The sequence below is a fragment of the Protopterus annectens genome, chromosome 2.part1, assembly GCF_019279795.1.
Source record: "Protopterus annectens isolate FY-2018-M chromosome 2.part1, PAN1.0, whole genome shotgun sequence".
NCBI lineage: Eukaryota > Metazoa > Chordata > Ceratodontiformes > Protopteridae > Protopterus > Protopterus annectens.
The window spans coordinates 1463377868-1463386768 of NC_056729.1; positions in this window are offsets into that span (position 1 = coordinate 1463377868).

Consider the following 8901-nt stretch of genomic DNA (forward strand, 5'->3'; position numbering starts at 1 on the left):
AACCTAGCCCTTTAATAGTAAATATGTAATCCTACTAACAGAAGGAGTAGCTTCTGACAAAACTGTGGCAGAAGGACAAAGTACTAAAAGTGAGAGACAGCAGAGTGTTTGTGGAGAATGATTATTTATTGTATACCAGGCACAGGAGGAGTAGATTTATTCCACTATTCAGGGAATGTCGAGAAGCAGGTGTGAGATTCAAACTGCTGTACCCAGCTATCTTCAAAATATTCTTCCCTGGAGGGACAAGATCATTTTTTGATGAAGTGCATGCTAAGGAGGAAATCCATAAGTTTGTCCAACAAAAGGTGAGCTTTGAAACAGAAGGAGATTCTGCTTCTTGTCCTTCTGGTAATAAATACCACATAGAGACTATGCTTGTGAAGCCTTTTGAAAACAGAAAATGCTGGACAGAAGGAAGGGAGCATGAAAGTTGACTAGAAAAATTGAGAGTACATTGGGAATGAGGCAGAGGCAGGATTTGTCTGTTGGAGATGAACAAGAATAAAACCAGCAACTTGGACATTCACAAATGTGGGATTACAAAGCAATAATTATATTTGTAAAGTATGACAGAACAAGAAAATCTGGAAATATTGGACTCTTTTGGACTAAAGAAGTTTAAAAAAGAAAGAAAATAAAGGAGATATGGTTAAGAAGTAACAAGAATTATTTAGAGGGACTGACAAATGTTAAAAGTATTGCAGAATAGAAAGAATCTCATGGAACAAGAAGAGGAGCAACTGCAGAATGCTAAACAGAAAATAAGGGATTACCTCGATAATATGCATGAGTTTAGAAAGATTGCTGTTAAGCAACTGTATTTTAATAATAACTCTAAAGCACAAAAACTTTTAGCACAACAACTCAGGCAACAGAATGTAGAAAGGACTGTTGCCAAGTTTAGGGAGCCTATGACAAAGAAGGCAACAAGACATCCTGTATCTGTAGAAATATTTTGGAAATTCTGTGAAAGTTTGTATGAAGCAGAGAAATACAGAAATCAAGAAAAGGTATAAATGAAAGTGTTTGTGGAAGAATTAAATATGCTAAGGTTAGAGGTGGTTGTGGCTCAATTACTAACAGGATAGGAGATGCTATAAAAATAGTGATGTATAACCAATTTCCAGGAAAGTCCCCATGAGTAGATGGTATTCCTGTGGAAGTTTGGAAGCTAGGAGAGAAAAGACTAATAAAGATCTGGAAGGTTTTGTTTAGCATCATTTTAAGAGGAGGAGAAGTACCAACACCCTTGAAGGAAGCGGTGGTAGCTGTAATACCTAAAGAGGGTAAAGGTTAATCAGATCCTGCTTCATATAGACCCATTGCATTACTAAACCATGATTATAAAGTGTTTATGTCTATGATGGCTAAAAGAATGACAAAAGTGGTGCCAAAATTGATAGATATAGATCAGTGTGGTTTTATGGAGGGGAAGCAAACATTTGACAACATTAACAGAACACTGATGATCCACAGGGAAGCAGAATGTAAGAAAATACCATTGTTGTTGGTGGGTCTTGATGCAGAGAAAGTGTCTGACAGAGTAAGTTGGGACGTTATGAGCAGGGCAATGGAAGCATTTGTATTCCGTGATAAAATTATAAGGTTGATTAGGAGGATATATGAGGCATCGGAGGCAAAAATCAAAGTGGGTGGGGTCACATATCTAAGTACGATTGTAAATTGATTTTTAGAAGACCCCTTGCTCCTACTACTATTGGAAATGTTTGAGTATCCTTCTTTCACATTGCCCTTGTTTTTCACTGCAAATCCTGGTATTTTATGACTTTGTGTATCTCTGTACGTAAGATATAGTCACTGGGTTTTGCAATTTCAATTATCAATGCTACATTTGTCTTCTTTTCATGGACTACTATATCTGGTTTTCTCGCATCTATTTTTTGAACTGTTGGTAATGGGTGATTTCATGTAATATAAACTTCATTTTCTATAATGCTTTGTGGCTCATGTTTCCAGTGTTTTTCAGCTACTTCAGTATTATAATGTTTGCACAATCTCCAATGCAAGAGTCTTGCCACATTATTATGTCTTTCAGTATATAGTCCTTCTGCCATCAGTATATCACAACCAACAAGATGTGTAACTGTTTCCAATTCTGTTTTACAAAACCTACATTTGTCTGTTTCTCCCACATGTTTAATGGACTTTGTAAACCAATGTGTATGTAGTCCAGTATCATGGGCTGCCGATATTAACCTTTAATTTTTTGGTTTAAATTCACCTCTCCTTAACCATTCCTGTGTTTGATCCTGATCAACATGAGGTTGTTCAAGGAATTGTCTATACTTGCAAATATATGCATTTTCCACATTTCTTGCCTTCTCATCTGATCCTTCACCTTATATTCTTTCTTTTGTTTTTTGGCATATTCAGATGCTGCCTGAGTTTTATCTACTTCTGGTTTGATTTCAATTCCCACTTGACACGATATGCTTCTGCTAAACTAAGCAGAGAAGTAATCTTAGACTTATTCTCCTCATGTTTTAAAACTTTCACTATGTTTGGGTCTTGTGAGGTCAGCAGATATGTATGCAGTCTTACAGTTGCAGATCTATACATGTAATCTATTTTTAGAAGGCCCATACCTCCTTCAAAATGGGGAATATAAAGTCTTTTTTTTAAACGCTTTTATTGAATTATCACTTGTGACATATGGGAATATACAGTCTTGGTATACACTGATTTTTATGAAACATTTCATGAGCATGAAAAATAAGTTATGTACTAACCATAACGTTCAATGTGTATTGTCCATCTTGTCCTTTAGTCTCACTGATGGGTTGGATCCGTTCCATCAGATCCATCTCGGCTATTCTTAAAGCTCAAGGTCTTCAGCAAAGCTTGTGGGCATCCATTTTTACCCACAATGCACTCTCTAGCTTCCTCAGCTCTTGTTTGCCCTAAGTACTCTTACACACATAAGGCAGGAATACTATGTATATATAAAGATAACTGTACGCATTAATATATACACCAGTGTGTAAATTCTGAGGCTATATGTAGCTACAGTATCCGGTTATACTACTCGGTCTCTCAGGAGTATAGGCTGGGGGTATGGAGGGAGGGTTGCGAGAATAAAGGATGAGATGGACAACACACATGGAATTTTATGGTAAGCACATAACTTCTTTATGTGATGTTGTCAATCTCGCCTTTATTCTCACTTGTGGGACCGCATTCCTAGCAACCTGGATCTTGGGTGGCTCATAGGAGAATATTCCTCAGAACCATAGAACAGAAAGAGGCTCTACTCCTAGAGGCCAAATCCACTTTGTAATGAGTAATAAAGGTATGAGGTTTAGCCCAAGTTGCTGCAGCACTTATGTTATCCAATGGTAATCTAGCTTGAAAGGCTGCAGATATAGCTACAGATCCTGTGGAACAAACTTTAAGCTTATCAGGAAGTGATCTATTCTTCGAATAATAAATGTAAGATATACAAAGCATAAGCCATTTTGATAAGGTAACTTTTGAGACTAGAAGGCCTTTTTAATGTCAGAATAAAAGATGAAGAGTTGGTCCAATTTTCTGATTTCAGAAGTTCTATGTAAGTAGAAATGTAACTGTCTATGAACATCTAGGAGATGTAATGAATATCCTCCTCTATTCTGAAAGTTAGGAAAGAAAACTGGCAGGTCTATAGATTGATTGGGATTAGTTTCTGAGACAACTTTCAGTAGAAATGAAGGGTTAGTGCATAAAGAAACTCTGTCTTTATGAAAGAATAAGTATGGGGGCAAAGTAAAGGTAAAGTTTGTAATTCAGACACTCTTCTGGCTGAAGTAATCGCCACTAAAATTACTGTTTTCCAGGAGAGGTACTTCAACTCACATGTAGCTGATGATTCAAAGGGAGGATAGATAATGTTAGATAAGATAAAATTCAAATCCCAAGGGGTGTTGGTTTTCTATATGGGGGTCTCAACATAGTGGTTCCTTTTAAAAATGCTTTACAGAGTCTTCGTGACATGATTGCAGAGCAGTTTTGTCCTATATGAAAACTGGAAATTGCTGCCAAGCGAACTCTAATAGTTGCTAGCAGCTTCATCATTGAAGAGTTTTGTCATATTTTCTAGAACAGAATGTATGGGTGCAGAATAGGGGTCTATCTGATTCTTGCTGGCCAATGTAACAAATCTTTTCCGTTTACCCCTGTATAATTTTTGTGTAGATGTCTTATGGGAAGATAATAAAATATGTTTGGCTATAGAGGAAAGGGATGGAAACCTAGTGATCAGGGGACTGGAGCAGCCAAGGTGTTAGTTTGAGATTGTGTAGGTTCTGGTGAGCCATTCCTGATGCATGAATCAGCAGATCTGGAGCAGGGTCCAGAATCCATGATTCGTTCCGAAGGTGAGGCTGTAGAAAGGGAAACCAGATCTGACGAGGCCAGCTGAAGGCAATTAGGTTTGTTGTAGTCTCCAACAGTCTTGCTTTCTGCAAAAACTTGGGTATCAAAGGGATTGGTGGAAAGGCATAATGAAGTCCCGGAGGCCAATCATGTGCAAGTGCATCCCTTGGTGACTCCCCCGTGGGGGGGGGGGGGAATCAGGGCAAAGTAGTTGCTGTATTTGGCAGTGGTGGATGATGTGAAGTGGTCGCAGCAAGGCTGGGCTCATTTTCAGAAGATCTGTTCCATTACCTTCTGGTTGAGGGACCAATTGTGAGGCCATAAAATGGCTTTGTTCAATTTGTCTGCAATCATGTTGGATTTCCCCAGGATATGCATTGTTATCAGAAAGTGGTTGGAGGTGGTAGCCTATTGCCAGAGCCTCATAGCTTTTCAACAAAGGGGGTAAGATCCGGTTCCTCACTGTTTATGTACCAGACACCGGACATATTGTCCGACTGGATTGCTATCATTCCTACAGGGAGAGTGTCTTGAGGTACTTGTAATGCCAGAAGCACTGCCCTCATCTCCAGGATGTTGATGTGCAAGTGAATCTTGTGTTTTTGCCAGGTGCCTTGGACTGTCTTCCCTAGATAATGCACTCCACCCTGTCTGGGAAGTGTCAGTGGTCACTGTGGTCTGGGGTTGAGGGGGGATGAAGGGATGGCCTAGAGATACTAATGGAGAGTGAATTCACCATTGGAGATCCTTCTTGCAGGAGTTGGTTATCAAGATTTTGTGTAACATTGGAAGTTCCAAGACGGACAATTGAGTGGAAAAGTAGCCACTGAAGTATTCTCATATGAAGGCGAGCTAGAGGAATGAGAACAATTCTCACAGCCATTTTGCCTAGTACCTGAAGAATCAGTCTTGTGGACGGTCACATCTTCCTGATTAATAATCTTACATGATGCCAAAGATCATCTACCATTGTAGTTGTGTCTAAATCTGCTCCTATGAAGGTTAAGTTCTGACACGGCTCTAGAGCAGATATTTTCATAGTTTATGGTAATACCTAGGGAGAAACAGAGTTGAAGGGTACAATCCCTGACTTGTAGCAAAGGATACCTGGTCAGGTGGTTATGAGCCAGTTGTCCAGATATGGGTGGTTATGAGCCAGTTGTCCAGATATGGAAACACCCAGAATCATATGCATCTCAGGTGAGTCATCACTACTGTCATACATTTGGTGAACACTCTGGGGGCTGTAGTGAGTCCAAAAGGCAGAGCTTGAAACTGGAAGTGACTGGCTCCTAGCCAGAAGGGCAGGTACCTATGGGATTGCCTTTCCATTTTGATGTGGTAGTACACATCCTGGTGGTCTATAGAGCATATCCAATTGTCTTTTCCTAGGAACGGAAGTATGGACTGCAGTGTTACCATCCGGAACTTGGTCTTTTTGACAGATTTGTTCAGTTTGCTGAAGTCCAAAATGGGTCTCCAGTCCCGTTTTCTTTGGAACTAAAAAAAATCGTGAGTAAGTTCCGGATCCTATCTGGTCTGTGGGGACTTCTTGGATGACTCTTTTTCTTAGCAACGTTTGGATTACTAATGTTGCTTGTTGCTTCTGACTGGGTGGAATGTCAGGAACTGACTTGTTGATGGGAGTGGGGATTAGGAGAAGGGAATGACATATCCTCTGAATATTATGTCCTGCACTCATTTGTCTTTTGTTATCTTTCGCCAGGATTCATGGTGCAGGGGCAATAGACCTCCAAATGCCTCCAGAGGTGAGCAATTGGGCATTCCTTCAGGAGTGCTGGAAGGGTCTGCTAAAGAAAGATTCTCTGGAGCCCTGATTCTACAGGCCTTCTCTGCTGCAAGGGCAGCTTCTTCCATTACTGCTCCCCCCTCTGCCTCTAGGGGAAACTTTCACCTTGTGTGTTCTGGAAAGACCTTGGTGATTTTCTGAACCACATTTTCCCACTACATCTCTGACCCTTAGGAAAGGGTCTGGTAGTAGTGGAAAAACGCACTCCAATGGCAGGTAAGGCCTTCCCTTCCTGTTCACACCTGGTAAGTGTCTCTTTAACCTTAGGCCCAAAAACAGAGGAGCCATCAAAGGAGGCATTCACGAAGGAAGACTTGAAGAGCTCCACAAAATCGCAAAGGCACAGCCAGGCCTGTCTCCTGAACCCGCTGCTCCACTCACTCCATCAGCTGCATATATGAGTCCTGTGGTTGAGTTGATGACAGAACTAAGGGTGGTGAGCTGAGCATTGACTTTGTCTGCCACCAACTCAGCTAAAGCTCCTTGGAGGGAGTCTGCCACCAACTCAGCCACAGCTCCTTGGAGGGAGTCTGTAAGCTCCTTTAACAGATCCCTATGTAGTCTTGTGAAATGGGTGAGGTAGTTCAGTGACTGCAAGGAAAAGGTCTCTGACATAAAGACACACTTCCTGTACCTATCCATGGTCCTAGAATCCTTGTTAGGAGAATGGATAGAGGAACTGGTCTCAGACAGTTCTTTTTTGGCACCCGCCACCATGACCATGGCATCCATTGCTACACCTTTTGTCAAAAACAGTTTGTCCTTTGGGGCTGTGATGTATTCATTTGGCCTCCTAGGTGTAGGTTCTATAGAGTCTGTGGTCTCCCTAGCCTTCTGATAGATTAACTCAATAAGCTCATCAGGAGGTGGGATCACCCAAGAAGTTGAAGGATGAGACCCAAAGGCCTTTAGGTACACTGACTCCTCAGCCGAAGGGGTTGTAGACTGCCAGTCACCCCTCTGCTTCAAAATTTCCAGGATGTCTCTGAAAGAGACATCTTCAGGAGGTGACTATTGGGACCCTTCTGCTTCATCAAGATCAGTGTCAAAAGTGGTAGACTCTTCAGGGGGTCAAGATGCTTCTTCTTGCAGGTCCTCTTCTGACGGACCTCCTCAATGGGATATTTTTTAGAGGTTTCAGAAGGGGGGGAGTCCCTTGATGAACAACCTGAGGCTTGGGGTCTCTGCGGTCCCATGGACAGGGTGCATGAGAGGCTGAAGACACCTGCACAGAGTTAGGAGGAAGATCCAAGGGGGGACTGTGTTTAAGACTGTGAAGTAGTCAGTACCCTCCTCATGACCTCAAAGGCTGTCTGCCTCTGCTCCAAAAAACACCCCGGATCTGACAAAAAGGTTTTGGAGCTGAAGGTATCTTCTGCACAGAAGACAAAAGCTCCAAGGCAGAGATGGGAGATGAACTAACCCATGCCAAAGCCCCCAGAGTCAGGGTCAGATCCAGAGAGATCTGAACCAGTTTCACGGACCCGCCCAGAAAGTGTCAGCTCCCAGCAGTTCCCTGATACGATTGAGTGGAAACACTAGGGGCAGGTATCAGATCCAAAGAACCTACAGGTTTCGGATGCAATACAGACACTAGCTGGATGTTGGAATATTTCAGGTCTGAAATCAAGGGGTGGATCAGAGGTGCATTTGCCATGGCGGAAGACTGTGTCTTGTCTGATGCCTGTGGGTTTGGATCCAGAAGTAATTTGGCCAAGGCCGGTGTCTTCATTAGCCTTTGCACCACTCTGTCCATATCTACATCGGAGAGGCTCCTGGTCAACTGAGTGAAGAGGGTAGGAGACCTCAACCTAGTTAAAAAAGGTGAAAGGAGCCAAGAAGGGATCAGCTCCAAGGAAGGATATTGGCTCCAATATCTCAGTTCAGTTGCCGAGGTCGATTTCAGAGCCAAAGATTCAGATATGGTAGACTTTGGACCTGTAGGTCCTGACTGCTCTGAAGAAGTCTTGGATCCAGTTTGAGCTGTCTGCTCCGATGATTCAGTTGGAGCCAACAGTTTAGTTACTTTCTGCTTTGGCTCTGAAGTAGATTTTGAAGCCAAAGAAGGTTTCTTTATAGACATATCTGATTTAGAACACTCAGTAGATATAGCCTCAGAAAAAGTTTTTTTTTTTTAACATCCCTTTCAGAATAAGTTTGTTCTTGCACTGTAAGACTGCTCTCTGGCTGACTCATGACAAATTGAACAGGATTCTTGCAGATGAAGAGGCCCCAAACAATACACGCACAAAGTGTGCGAATCACTAAGGGGCATCTTTTTCCCACATTGCTCACATTTCTTGAAGTCAAGAGGCTTCCCTTCTTTTTGTGACATATTTACAAAGGAATGGAACACACTCACACCACAGACCTCTAATTAAACAGGACAGGATACAGTAGAAACGTTTATTTTTTAAATAATCCTCTAAATTAAACGGTTGAAAGGGACAGCAAGAAAAGATAAAGAAATAACATCCCCTAACTAAAAATGGATGTTAGACAAAAATAAAGGGGTGAAATGTCCACCCTGTAACTAAAATGGACATTGGTTAGAAGCCCTTTACCTTAAACGGACACTAACCATGGAAAGTAAGGGGTAAAAGTGCTACAAAAAGGCCTATCACTCACACTAAAGGGTAAAGATACAAAGGTTGTTTAAAAGGAAAAAACTATTGAGAGAATATTTAAAGGAAACAAAGTAAAAGACACAGTGCAGA